The sequence below is a fragment of the Rhipicephalus sanguineus genome, chromosome 1 (assembly GCF_013339695.2).
Source record: "Rhipicephalus sanguineus isolate Rsan-2018 chromosome 1, BIME_Rsan_1.4, whole genome shotgun sequence".
Lineage (NCBI taxonomy): Eukaryota > Metazoa > Arthropoda > Arachnida > Ixodida > Ixodidae > Rhipicephalus > Rhipicephalus sanguineus.
This window is the reverse complement of record NC_051176.1, coordinates 222,398,473-222,413,947: the sequence shown is the minus strand read 5'-3', so window position 1 is coordinate 222,413,947 and position 15,475 is coordinate 222,398,473.

Genomic DNA, 15,475 nt, shown 5'->3' with positions numbered 1-15,475 from the left:
AAGAAGTACAAGGCGCTGATAAGAGGTGAAAAGAAGACTGTGCGTTTATGGCGAGTATGTGGAATGTGAAATATATATACAGGGTGTTTCAAGAAATGCGTCCGAAAATCCTAAAAGATACAGGAAATGGTATATTTGCTTGCTCCTTCATAATTACTTTTTCTGTGGCGGCAGACATCTTAAGATGGCTAAAGACATTAATTACAGCAAAAATTAAAGAAAATAAGGTAATTATCTTTATAATTAGTCAAGACAGACGGTCTGGTGAAATGGGAGAATTGAAGTCCTTCCTACGAAGAGCCTATCATTGAAGATTAATGAAATTCGACCAAATTCACTAGCGAAACCGAAACCAAAGTTCCCGTGAGCGCAACTAGCAGACGACCCTAATGACGTCACTATTCCCGACAGCGAATGCTGTGGTGTTAGTTATTCTGCATTCATTAACGCACGTGCGCCTCGCATGCTATAATCCCAAGCTCAGCCCGCGCTTGCGCACGAAGCGAAGTCGATCGATGGCCGATATATATATACGGAAGCTCGCTCATACTAGGCGTCTTCGCTCATACTGGGCAATATGGCAATTGCGCTCTTCTGCGTTTCGGTTTCGATTTCTTTGGCGAAATTGGTCGGATTTGATCACGCCGCTAAAATTACCCGAGGCCACTTTTTGGAGGACGGAAAGAAAGGGAGGTCAACCAGATGCGCGTCCGGTTTGCTACCCTGCACTGGGGGAACGGAAATTTCAAAGCGGTAATAGGCTCTTCTCAGGAAGAGCTCCGATGCTCCCATTTGACCCGACCTCCTGTCTGCACCGGTTAAAAAGTTAAATAAATGAATTTCTTTAAGTATAGCGACACAATTTGTTCCTTTAGCTACCTTAAGTTGTCTCCCGCTACAGAAAAAGTAATTATGAAGGCAGCGAGCAAATATTCCATTTTCTTTACTTCCGAGTATGTTTAACGAATGCGCATTTTGAAGGAATGAGGGTATGTTTGTGATTATGTGCAGGCAATTTTAATAATTCGTGGTTTCATTTGGAGCTCTGCAAATATTGACTACAGCCTTAATTTTTGTTTTTCTTTCGCGTTTTATAAGACATATGTAGATTGTTTTCTTGGTGTCTTGGAAGAGCTGAATGTGGAAGTGAGCTTCAATTTGTTTGCTGAGGGACCGTGGGAATAGTATACGTGATGGGTGAAGGGTCGGGAGTAAAGTTTGATGTGTCAGTGTATTATGGGTGCTTTATAGAGAGTATATAATACCACGTCTGGAAAGTGACATGTTTCTCGAAACGCGAATAAAGTTTGTCCGATATACCGGTTGAAGGAAATCTGGCAGGGAGTTTAACCTTTCATTGAGGTTACATGGATTAGACTCTGGGGTTTTACGCGCCAAAACCACGGTATGATTATGATGCAGGCCGGAGTGGGGGACTCCGGGTCAATTTCGACCAGCTGGCTTCTTTAACGTGCACATAAATCAAAGTACACGGGTGTCTTTGTATTTTTTTTTTGCGACATAGACTTGCCCTTAAGGCATAATATGTGTCTTTGTATTTCGCCATCGTGGAAATGCGGCAGCCGTGGTTGATTATATAACCCGCGTCCTCGAACTTAACAGCGCGTAATCTTACTTGCGTTTGAAATGCTGGTCATAATATGGGTGATATGCGGACACGGTTTTATGTCTGTGCGTTAATGATAAAGCTGCAACAATATTTTATCGAAAATTGTGGTATGATTTTGCAAGGTCGGAAAGGTCTGCTGTGTGCGCATGTATGTATATATGTATGTATGTATGTATGTATGTATGTATGTATGTATGTATGTATGTATGTATGTAGAGAGAAAGAAAGGTTAAGTGAAAGGGAGGGAGGTTAACCAGAAGTTTTTCGGTTTGCTACCCTGCACTGGGGGAAGGGGTAAGGGGGATAGAAGGTAAGGAAGGAAAAAGGAGTAAAAAAATGCACACACACTCAAGGACGGGAGCATCATAGTCGTTTAGCGAGGTCGGTTGAGCGGAGAAACTCCAGCAGCGCCTTCGTCGCTTTCTGGTTGGAAGCTAGAACGTTCCGGCACTCCAAAATTGATTGTTCAGAAAGCGGTTGGTCATCGAGGTGTGCTAGCGTTGCTGAGAGCTGTTGTCTTTGGGAGCTGTAGTGAGGGCAATGACACAGGACGTGCGCAATGGTTTCCTCGCTGCCACAGTGAGTACATGCAGCACTGTCTGCCATTCCGATTCGGTAAGCCAAGCTGTTCGTGAAAGACACTCCAAGCCACAGGCGGCAGAGGACTGTTGTTTCGGATCGGGATAGTCCGGACGGAATTTGAAGTTGAAGTGATGGATCCAGACGGTGAAGGCGGGTATGCAGAAAAGCGGACGTATTCCACATTGAATGCGTTAGATCACGTGCGAGAGAGCGAATCTTTGATGCTGCATCGGTTCGTGATAATGAAATGTCTTCCTGCACGCCACCTTCATGAGCATTCTTTGCAGAATTATCGACATGTTCGTTGCCGTCGATGCCACAGTGGCCTGGAAGCCACTGAAAAGTTATGTCATGCCCTTTGTCTCTTAATTGCTGATAGGTTTGTCTTATTTCCAATACTAGTTGGTCTTGTGCACCACGACGTAAAGCTGACGACAGACACTGCAGGGCTGACTTAAAGTCTGTAAATATGCCCCATTTCAGTGGCGACTCTAGTTGAATCCTTCGAAATGCACTGCGGAGTGCCGCAAGCTCCGCAGCAGTTGACGTAGTCCTATGAGACGCTCTAAAATTATAGGTTTCGCCTTTCGCAGGGAAGATAACAGCTCCTGCAGATCCCCTAGCATTTGTAGAGCCATCCGTGTAAAGTTTAACGTGGTCTGCGTGTTCCTCGTGTAGCATCAGCATAGACAGTTGCTTTAAAGCTGGCGACGAGAGCTCCGCCTTCTTCCGAATCCCCGGCACTGTCAAACGAAGTTTAGGCTGTTCCAGGCACCAAGGGGGTGTCATGATTCTTTCAGGAGGTGTGTAGCCTGTTGGAAGGCACTCTCGGAAAGTCGAAATCCTCTTGCAAAAGGAGGCACCGGGCCGGTCTTCTGGAAGTGAGGCTAGGTGGTGGGCAGGGGCGCGTGCAAGGTGTCTGATGTGTGCCCTAAGCACTGTCAAGCTCGTCAGAGTGATCGACAGACGCTCGTTACATCGTGACCAAGAAAAAGCCCTCTTTAATGTTTCGTCGTGAAATATATACAGTCAGAATGATCACATGACTCTCGTGATAATCGGATGATGGGAAACAAAGATAGCGCGTGTCTCGGCGCTTGTCTCTGGAACAGGCGGCCACGGAATTCAGCAGGATGACGTCACATCTTCCCCGTTTTATAAGCATCGTGGGCCTGCCAAGAAAGAAAAACATTTCACAAATTAGTCATCAATACCGAGTCTTTTCGGAGCTCGTATGACGCGCCCATATCGCGTCGTTCTTTGCTCTGGACTTGAAGTTTCGTTCGATGAACGAGGCTCTTTGATGTCAGACGACTTCGTAGCTACGATGTCTTTGTCCGTCGCGTCCGTTGGCTCGTTGTTTCGTGGATGCTGCTCCGACTTTACGGGGCTTGTTTCTCCTCCGTGTGGGAGAAGGAACAGATGACGCCTGTTTCTGCGTACGGTTTTTCCTTCAGTTTGGACCCAGTAGGATCTCGGTGTTTTGGAAGGACGAAGGACCGTGCCCTCGGCGCCTCTGTCTTTCAGCCATACTTGAGTGCCTGCGGATAGACAGGGAAGAGGTCTCGCAGCATGACGTTTGTCAAAATACATCTTTTGTTTTTGTCTGTATTTTTCGTCTTGCTCTTTCCAAGAAGCCTTTACTACTTCTGGCCTTAGCGCGGATGGCATGCACGGTACTTTTGAGCGTAAGCGGCGGCTCATTAGCAGCTGCGCTGGACTATAGCCTGTTGGACCCGGCGTGTTTCTATAGTTCAGCAAGGCGATGTAGGGGTCCTCTGCCTTCTTCAAAAGTCTTTTAAGAGTCCCTACCATGCGCTCAGCTTCCCCGTTAGCTTGTGGGTAACGAGGACTTGTTGTGACATGCCTAAAGCCGTAGTTTCTTGCAAAATCAGCAAACGGGAATGAGATGAATTGTGGTCCATTGTCCGATATTACCGTTTGCGGTATCCCATGCCTGGCGAAGCAGCTTTTCAGATGCTGGATGACCGCCTTCGACGACGTTCCTTGATCCAGCAGGGCCAGCTCAGGGTACCTGGAGTGATAATCGACAACGACAAGATAGACAGCTCCTTTCATCTCAAATAAATCAATTCCAATTTTCTGCCATGGCAGCTCGGTTGTTTCCGATGGAATCATTGGTTCGGAAAATTGGGTACGCTCTGTGGCGCATGCTTGGCAGTTGGCCACGGTTTGGGCAATGTCCTTGCTAATTCCTGGCCACCAGAGAGATTCTTTCGCGCTCGCGCGGCAGCGTGCAATTCCCTGGTGTCCCTCGTGAACCCTCCGAAGCATTTCTTTCCGCAGCGCTCGTGGAATCACCAGCCTTGAGTCCTTCAAAAGCAACTGCTTGCAAACCGTGATATTACCACGATGCGCCCAGAATGGCTTGAGAAGTTGTGGTGTGTGGTGCTTAGCGGGCCAACCTTGCATACAAGCTTCGAGCAACGACGCACATTCGGGGTCATTTGCTTGCTCTGAGCGTATGCGTTCGAGCATGTCGTCGGAGAACGCATACTGAACGACTCCCTCCACGTGAGCCGAAACGTCTGCTTCCGACAACTCTCCGACCGAAAGCGCCGTGTTCATCACTCTCGCCCGAAAAAGTGTGTCCGCCGTAGCAATGCTTTTCCCCGGGACGTGTGTAAGCGTGAACGAGTACCGCATAAGACGCATCCTGAACCTTTGAATTCTTGGCGGTAGAGAATCAAGAGGATCTCGACCAAGTAGCGGGAGGAGAGGCTTGTGATCCGTTTCAAATAGGAACGTGAGGCCTCTTAGGAATTCGTCGAAGCGTTCCGCAGCCCAAGTTAAAGCTAACGCTTCTTTTTCGATCTGTGAATACCTCTGCTCTGTTTTTGTGAGCGATCTGGAGGCATATGCTACTGGACGTCTCTCACCAGATGGCTGATCCTGGAGGAGTACTGCGCCAATCCCCAGTGAAGACGCGTCCGCCGATACAATTGTCGAGTACCGGGGGTTGTACCTCGCCAGGCATCTGTCTGAGCTGAGAGTGGTCTTGATCTTCTCAAAAGCTGCCTCTTGTTGAGGTCCCCAAGACCAGTCGCTGTCTTTGTTGAGGAGGCTGCGTAAAGGAGCAGACATTGAAGCTGCATCAGGTAGAAACCTTGCGAGGTGGTTCATCATGCCTAACAAGGATCGAACCTCAGCGACGTTTTGGGGTCTGGGCAATTGCTTGATTGCTCTAACTTTCTCGGGGTCTGGACGCACGCCGTTAGCATCGAAGATCATTCCCAAGAATGCAACCTGTTCAACTGAGAAACAACACTTTTCCCTGTTGAGAGTTACGCCGGCTTGTTGAAGTCGTTCGAGGACGTTAAAAAGCCGCTTGTCGTGTTCCACTTGGTTCTTGCCGTACACCAGAATGTCATCCATGTAGTTCAGTACGCCGTCTAGGCCTTCTAGGACTTGCGAGAACTTTCTTTGAAAGATTTCTGGTGCGGATGTAATCCCGAACGGCAACCTGCGGTAGCAGTACCGCCCGTACGGCGTGATGAACGTCGTGAGCCTTTGACATTCCTCTGAAAGCTTTATCTGGTAGAAACCAGAATGCGCGTCCAGTTTAGAGAAGACTTTTGCTTCCTGGAAGCTTCCCATAACTTGCTCAATTGTTGGCAGTTGATGACGCTCCCGTCTGACGAACTGGTTCAGTTTAGTCAAGTCAACGCAGATCCTTACTGCTCCAGACGGCTTCATTACAGGAACGATAGGCGCGCACCATTCTGTCGGTTCTTCGACCTTCTGTATCATTCCTTCTCGTTCTAGCCTGTCCAGTTCTTCTTTGACCTTTTCTTTCATGGGAATAGGAACCCGTCGCGGTGTAGACAGACTGTACGGGGTTGCATGTGGCACAAGGCGTATAGTGTGTTCTCCCGATATGGTACCCGTGCCTTGGAATATCTTGGGATACTTGCTTTCGATATCGTCAGCAGTGTCTAATCCATCTAGGAAACGAACAATTCCCAGGGCTTTGATGGCTGGCAGTCCCAACAAGGGCGTGCGCAAGTTCCGCACGACGTAAATGCTTTGTTGTGAACTGCTGTCTTTCCAAGATATTTTAGCGTCAAACTTTCCGATCGTACGAATGCTAGTATTGCTCGGTCCTTTAAGATCGGTTGCATTTTTCAGAGAAGGTGGAAGAAAAGGATAATTTTCACCGACGACTGTCACCTCGGCTCCCGTATCTACTTTCATGCGGAGCGTCTGGTTGTTTATCTTTACCGTGACGAAATGCTCAGATTGTGTGTTCGCACACTGCTGGACCGTGCCAATAAACTTGCTACCAGCTTCGGCGATGCCATCGAGATTTGTGTCTGTTTGCTTCTTTTTTCGGCATCCCTTTTCATAGTGGCCCAACTTCCGGCAAAATCTGCACCTTTCTTTTTGCGCTGGACATTTGTTTCGTGGGTGAAATGGTCCGGCACAATAGCTGCAGTTATTTTTATGATAAGCGGGCTTCTGACAGCAAGTAAAAGTGCTCTTTGCAGCAGCTTTCTTGGGCTTTACTGCGGCGACGCAAGCTTCTGGAACTGTGCCCTCGTGCTCTCTCAGCTCTGCTTGCTGTTGCTTTACGGTTTCGCTCGTACGCGCTCTTGCCAAAGCAGTGGCCATCGTTAGCTTGGGGTCCATCTGCAGTTCTTCCGAAAGAACCTGGTCCCGTAGTCCTACTACGAAGCGGTCTCTTATTAGGCGTTCCTTCATGCCTTCGAACTCGCATCTGTCTGCTAGCTTGCTAAGCTCGGTTGCGAACTGGTCTACTGTTTCTCCCAGTTGTTGGCGGCGTTGATTAAAGCGAGCACTTTCGTAGACTATGTTCTTGGTGTGGACAAAGTAGTCGTTAAATTTAGACTTTACGAGCTTGAAGTCCTCCATTTCTTCGTCTTTTACGTTTAGCGACCGAAGAATCTCCCTCGACTTTCTGCCCATAGTATAGAGAAGAGTCCTTACTTGAACTTCGTCTGTTTTCTCATGTAGCCCAGACGCGAATCTGTAGTCGTCAAATTCGTCCATCCAGGCGGGCCAGTCCGCTGCGTTCTGGAAGTCGAAGGGTTTAGGAGGCTTGATTCCCGCCATTCTGAAGCGTTGTCGCCGGTACGGCTGGTTCTCGTAGACGCAGCTGCCGGTCGTTCGCTTGTTGACGGGGCCGTTGAAGCGCTACTTGGCTACATCGGAACCACTTCTGACACCATGTCAAGCACGTCAGAGTGATCGACAGACGCTCGTTACATCGTGACCAAGAAAAAGCACTCTTTAATGTTTCGTCGTGAAATATATACAGTCAGAATGATCACATGACTATCGTGATAATCGGATGATGGGAAACAAAGATAGCGCGTGTCTCGGCGCTTGTCTCTGGAACAGGCGGCCACGGAATTCAGCAGGATGACGTCACAAGCACCTCCAAGGTTATGTGAATGCTAGCAGGGTGATCCTTTGCGATGGCAATGGTCTCCGCTGTTGATGCGCAGCGTGGCAGTCCGAGACAAACTCTGAGTGCCTACCCTGAAAGATTTTCGATTGTACGTATGTTGCTTTTACAGGTGTCCGTCAGCACCGGTAGACTGTACCGCATATACCCGAGAAATAGAGTCCGATATAATTGCAACATAGCGTGCACCGATGTACCCCACGTTTTCCCTCCGAGGAACTTAAAAAGATGTGAGATGGCTGTCAGGCGCTTCTTAAGACCAGCCACATGGTGACTCCTGCAAAGGTCTCTATCGATGATGACGCCTAAGAATCTGTGAGTCCTTGCGTAACAAACATTTTGCCCATTGATTGATACGGAATATGCTGTCATTGGCTTCCGCGTAAATGCGACCAACGCAGATTTCTCAGGTGAAATCTCGAGGCCTTGTTCATTAAGGTACGCAGATATTGAAAAAAGCCGCGACTTTTTGGTCGTCGTCACCTGGTTCAGATGGCATATCATACCACATGTTATGCAACCTCACTGAGCGGGCACGAGAAGCTTTACTAGATATGTTCAACGAATCTTGGCGAGATGGGCAAGTCCCACAAGAATGGAAAACGAGTATGTATGTATGTATGTATGTATGTATGTATGTATGTATGTATGTATGTATGTATGTATGTATGTATGTATGTGGGCGTGTCTTACGCTCCGCAAATGAACTTCACAAGCTAAACAAAATATGTTCAGCTATTCATCTATGCAACAGAATTAGCTTTCGATGGACATCAGAAATAGGCGAATCGGCAATGCTTTATACAGTCGCAAAAACTAAGTGATCTGCCTCTGAACTTTTTTTTGCGAGTTCATTGAACGAAGATATGAAATGATATACTAGTGAATGTTACATGTATGTTCAGTTAAGCACAATTAGAAATACTCGCCGCTGTGACGCCTAGTTACTAAAATGTACAACTGCCCTTTTTTCGTCCAGTCTATTTCTTATATTTAACAGAAAATTATACAGGCACCTTTTAAGACCAGTTCTATCTGCAGAATGCAAACATAATGCAAACGAATGTAAACATAAGGGAGCGGTCGATTTATTGTTTACGTGTATTAAAACGATAGACAAGCGGATAATAAGCGGGCGCGGAAGTGTCGGGATAGCATTAACTGAGGCTTGGAATATGCAGTAATAGTGGCTTCAAGAAATCGGAGTAAAATAGGGAGCGTCGGAAAACTGCAAGCCTCGAGGTCGTAAATTATAATGATTGCTTCTTGGCATGTCTCTCTCTCTCCTTTCAATGCAAAACATTCTTTGGGAACGCCTTCCTGAATCTCAGCAATAAACTGTATTTGAATGTTGCGCTATCTCCAGGATCGGCCTACTCCTGCAGCCAGCTCAGGTCACCGTTCAGCGACCTTACAGACGCCTGCCCGCATGTGCAACCACAGGTCTCCTGGTGGTATATTGATGACGGCAAGACTCTGCCTCCATCAATCTATTAAAATATTTTGGGTGTGGGTCCCACCAGCTAGAACAGCGTCATTGCCTCGCACGGTGTTTCGCAACCCCAAGTTCTTGGTTCAGTGAGATGTGACCGTGCCGTGCTGTTTTATCGCAAGTGCTCGGCATAAACTGGAGGGTAAGAAAACTTGTGGTGAGAGGGAGAGAGAAATGAAGGGTAAAAGCAGGAAGGTTATCCATGCATGTGCTTGTTTGGCTACCCTAGACGTAGGGAGGGGAAAGGGGGAATCTTTCCAAGAGGAACTAACATAGCATTTGGTGGAAAGGCAGAGACATAGTAGAACGCACTTGTTACTTTGTTAGACTCTTTTAACAGCCGATAGAGTATCTCAGTGAACACTAGCCAGCGCTTAGCCGGTGCTCGTATTATGCAAGTAAATGCACCATATGACATGTCAGGAGCGTACGTAGTTATCCGGTTAAAGAAATGAGCCGAATCACATGTAATTAATACCATTCATGGCATGGTAAACATGTCAGATGCTTGTCATGACATGCCATTCATTTTATGTGATGCGTGGATACCACGACCATTCTAATATTCCAGTTTAATGAACCACTACGACAGCATCATGATTTCTATGACATTCATGCCTCGACGTGCAAATTCCTGTGATTCATGTCGCGACACGTTATTCGTAATATGTCATACATGCATATTCTTAGTGCCCAGTTGAGAAAACGACCCCGACGGTATCATGTAATTTATGCAATTCATGTATTAACATTTTTCAAGTCGTGCCATGAAGGTCATGCATGTATATCCTGGTATCCCGGTTAAAGAAACGACCCAAGCGGCATCTAGTCATATATGTCATTTAAGTCGTGACATGCATGACATGCACGACGTGCCATTCATTACATGGCACGTCGCTCACCTTTCTCGCGCATGCATGTCATTCTCTGTATATTCTAATATACACCAAGCGAATTATACGACCACGACATCTTCATGGCGTGCGAGATATCCGAGTTAAAGAAACGACCTCGATGGCATTGTGTCATTTATGTCATTGATGTAATAATATGCATGATGTGCATGCCCCTTCATGATAGTCACGGCATGTAATTCATCACTCTCATCCATGCTTGTAATGACGTGCCCATTCTGATATATACCAAAATAAGGAAATAGCTAATGAATTGACCCCAACAGCATCATGGCGTAGGAGGCTATAAAACGTTCGCGAAGATTGCTTCGCAATAATATCGCTTTATACGGAATGACTTTGGTCCGCTAAATGACGTTTACGGCGGGAATATTTTGATGCCGGTAGATGATGAAACGAGTAACCATAATCATTAGCCTACTTGTTTTCGCTGAACGATGGAGGTGACACTTAGCGATCCGGAATCACCTATCCTTGCGTCCGCCGACTGTAATTCTGCAAGTGTTCTCGCCTCATCACACTACCTAATTCGCATCCCCCGAAGGCTGCGTCCTTCTTCGCTTGGGATTACATTTTACTGTAATGCAAGATTGGGCTCTAGAACTCAAGGATTACCTGACATGCCCAACTATACACTCTGCTGTTTTGACATCAGCAACAACTTTCTCGCTATCTACTAGACTTATTATGAGAGCATCACTTTTTTTTTCATTTTTATTCCTTAAAGACCCCATTGAAGGGGTGAGTTGTAAAATAACTTGTGAAAAAGACAAATACTGGTATTCTGGAGACGGGATGTGAGTAATGATAATCCGGGTTCTGTTTTCAGTGCCGATATGCGGACGTCGCATGAGTACTTAAAATGAATAAATGTTGTAGCTCGATTTTGAAGCGATTTCAGTTGATTGATGAGATATATTTGATGCGGGTTCCAAATGGGGGATGCGTATTCTAATTTCGTCCTCACGAGAGGCTTATAGGCGAGTAGTTTTAAATTTTGAGGGGCCTGGCGCAAATGGCGTTTTAAAAACTCTAGTTTGTTGTTCGCAGATGAAATGATGTTCGTAATGCGTGTTGCCCAGGTTAAATCACTACAAAGGGTTACTCCGAGATATCTATAGGAAGGAACCTTGAACTATAGTTCAAGGTTGGCGCTAGCACTTTCGTAAGAGAAAGTAAGTGGATTTCTACTTCGGTGGAAGGACACAGTCTAGCATCCGTTAGGGTTTATCTCCATTAGCCAAAGGTTACACCATTCTTGCAGACCTCGCAAGTTGTTTTGAAGAGACGTGTTATCGGAAACGCTGTTAATTTTACCATAAATTATGCAATCGTCTGCAAACATGTGGATGTTATAGGGTGCATGCATTGGTAGGTCATTAATGTAAATCAAAAACAGCAGTGGACGAAGTACGGGCCCTTGAGGGACGCCTCAAGTTACGGGGATAGCGCTATATATTTGATTCTTAACGAAGACTGATTGTGAACGGTTACTTAAGAATTCTTTAATCCATGCTAAAACATCGGCATTTCGATGTAACGCTACAATTTTAGTAATAGACGCTCATGAGGAACTTTGTCAAAAAGTCACAGTTTCGCCGCAAGGGCGAAGCAATGAATGCGATAGCAAGAAACTAATGCTATACGAAGTGAGGCTCGCCAATGGATACTCTCAGTTTTAACAGTGCTCCTGTTGCAAAGGCGACCGAAGCAGCGAAGGAAATTTGCGTGCTTCAAGTGTCGAGCTGTGACACTTGATAGTTCGCGCTCATCTTCTGTTTGTTCGTTTAGCAGCATCCCTTGAGCTCGAGTGACTTTCGTACGCTCCGTAACATGAGCGCGGACATCACGGTGAAAGCTCGAAACATCCCTCTTCCCCTCACCACGAGAAAACCGCGCGAGCAGACAGCGGAAGGGCAAGGTTCTCCCTGCGCAAATATAAGAAGCGAGTGGGCTCGCCGACAACTTAAATCCGCCCGTCGCGCTCCTCGCGCCATCTCGCTGGTAATGAAGAAACGCAACCAATACGTGTGCCTGACTGTTAAACGCAATAACCTGACGTTCACACTAGTAGGCGTATATATTTCACCTTCAGGCCGCTTTGACAGTGCAAGATTAAGCGCTATTATATCGGCAACACCTGGACCATGGATTATTACCGGCGATTTTCAACGCTCATCACCCATTGTGGGGAAGCCTGAAGACAGATCGTCGGGGACGACATGTATCCTCGTTCGCGTCTGACCATGAACTATACTGTTTAAACGACGGCAGTCCTACGTTTTTACGGGGTCTGACATATAGCAGCTGTCTCGACCTAACTTTTGTGTCACGTAGCCTAAGTGCCAAGGTACAGTGGTTCGCGGACAATGAAACCCATGGAAGTGACCACATCCCCACCTATATTAAGATCAAGGGCCTAAGCAAGTCGCAGATCACCGCCCCTTCACGCATCGATTGGTCCAAGTACAGATCATCCACAGAGAAGCGGTGCGAGGAAAATCAAGAAGTTTCTCTTGAAAGCTTAGAAGACATAATCAAAGCGGCTACTCAAGACGCTTCATATAATTTCACACCTTCATCGCAGTTTTGCGAATACGAAGTGGAATTAGAGCGGCTCCGAGCAATCCGCCGTCGTGCTGAACGACGATATAGACGCACAAAATCCATCTATGACTTGAGGGAGGCGAGGCGTCTGCAAAAGAAGATTCAGCGTCGAATCAACGCACTCCAGTCGCTACGATGGAAATCATTGTGCGAGTCGCTTGATCCCCACAAACCCCTATCGCAAATATGGAGAATCGTCCGCGGCTTACGAACATTGCCACAACAGCACCGCCCTTTCAAATGCCTCGCTCTCCATCAAAGTCGACGCGAAATTGATGTGGCAGAAGACTTCTGCGCCAGAGTTGCCATAAGGGGTCCGGGATCACCCTGAGTAACCTAGGAAACGCGCCGATGTCCAGAGATTCCCGGATGGACAAGCCTGTTCTCTGCAGAGGAGCTTCAGGCAGCTTTGGCAGCATGCAAGCGTTCGTCATCACCAGGACCTGATGGCGTCACCTACATGGCCCTTTGTAACCTCGGACAAGCAGCTCGGCGTGCCCTCCTAGCGGTATACAACGACTCGTGGTGTAACGGATTGGTTCCTCCTTCGTGGAAGTCCAGCCGACTTGTCCCCTGCTCAAACCAGGTAAATCTCCTCTGGACTTGGCCTCCTATCGACCCATCGCGCTTGCCAGCTGTTTTGGAAAGGTGATGGAGAGGATGATACTGACTCGCATAGAGTGGTACCTGGAGCATAACGAGATATACCCCGATGCTATGACCGGCTTTCGGCGTGGACGGTCTTCTATAGATAATGTTATTGACCTTGTCACGTCTGTGCAGCAACAAAAAAGCATAAAGAGATTATCTGCAGCAATGTTCTTGGACGTGAAAGGCGCATATGACAATGTATTGCATGAAGCCATCCTGAACGCCTTGGGTAACATTGGATTGGGGGGCCGCGTCTATCACTGGATCTACAGCTATTTGAAGGACAGAACTTTCTTTGTTCAGACAGAAGATGGTGCAACAACGCAACATTGTACTTGTCGCGGCGTACCTCAAGGTGGGAGTCCTGAGCCCCATACTCTTAACCTTGCGCTCATCGTCTTGTTGACGTTCTTCCGCGGTCTGTGCATCTGTCAATATACGCAGACGACATCTGCATCTGGGCGTCAGGGGTCACGCGTCTACACGTACGAGCCAGGCTTCAGCGAGCGGCTACACTGACGGCAAACTACCTCCAAGGACGGGGACTGGAACTGTCGTCTGAAAAATGCTCAGTGGTTGCGTTTACGCGCAAGGTAATGACCCCATACGTCATCAAAATCAATGGGCCGCACGATCAGCTACGTGAAGACCCACCGTTCCTGGGAGTAATCATAGATCGCGACTTGTCCTGGAGCCCCCAGATCGCCTACATGAAAAAGAAGCTCGCCACGATCACACACGTCCTAAGGTTTCTTGCGGGAAAATCGTGGGGTGCATCTGTACGAGCGATGCTTCAACTGTATACTGCACTTTTCCTCGGCTTCATGCGCTACAGTGTTACCTGTACTGGCAGGACCGAAGAACAAACTTACGCGTACTCCAGTCGATTCAAGCTCAAGCACTGAGGAATGCCTTGGGCTTCCAGATGCGCGTCCTCAGCAGCGACTGTCGTCATCGCTCGTGATCACCCCATCACAACATACATCCGCGTCGATGCTTAAGAATGCACATAAGACATGCCGCCCGGATCCATCACACCACCTCGCCTCACTTCCAGCTGCTAGCCACACTCTGCATTCAGCGGAATTATTGCTTCGCATAGCGCAGTGATTCCCACGAACTTCACGCACGCAGCAAGATCGCCGTTGCCGTTGTGGTGTTTACATCCACTGGAAGCCCTGATAACCATTCCGGTATACAAAGAAAAAACACTCGTCAGATCTGGCCCTACAGCAAGCCACTCTATTGTTCCTGCATGAAAAACACAGTGGACGCCTTCACAATACTGACGGTTCAGTTTCTCCTACAAGCTCAGCAGGGGCAGTGGTCATACCAGAAACGTCACCATAAAGTTCAAGACGTCGCACTGACATCATCGACGGCTGCAGAACTCACCGCCATCCGTGTTGCTCTAGAGTTCGTAGGGGAAGAAACGCCACAGGCATGGTCAGTTCTCTGACTCCAAAGCAGCGCTCCAGTGCATTATGTCCATAGCGTCATGGGACAAATGAACAGTTAGTCGTGACATAAGAGCGTCATCACGCGCCATTGAGAAGCGCCACAGCCTAATATCGTGGATACCGGGCGATTGCGGTATCTACGGAAATGACGTGATGAGGCTGCCCGATCTGCCCGGATGCTCTCCATTGGGCAGCTACCGCTGTCAAGAACGGACTCCGCAACAAGGCTTCGTTTCCCATGCAACGTGAACTGACACTGGCACAGTGGAACTCGACGGAATTTACCAACGCCCGTCTTCACAACTTGGACCCGATCTACAGCTCCGTCTTCCGTCGGGAATACCTAGAGCTGAGGAGAACGCTCCTGTGCCGCCTGTGGCTCGGGGTGGCCTCACGAAGGCCTACTCATTTCGAATTGGAATGGCCAGCAGCCCGACATGTGATAACTGTAGCTGCGAGGAGACAATCGCCCATCTCTCTGTGAGTGTCTTCGCTTCAGTGCACAAAGAGAAGAACTGTCCGCAGCGTTAAAAAGACTTGACAATCGTCCACTGTCGGAGGAAAAGATCTTAGGACACTGGCCGAAACATCCTCGGCCAGAAAGCTTTGAAAGCGTTGCGCTTTTTTGCGCAAAACTATCTCATAGACAGATTAAGCAGTGTCGTTTATCGTACTATGTTCTTTTTTTTT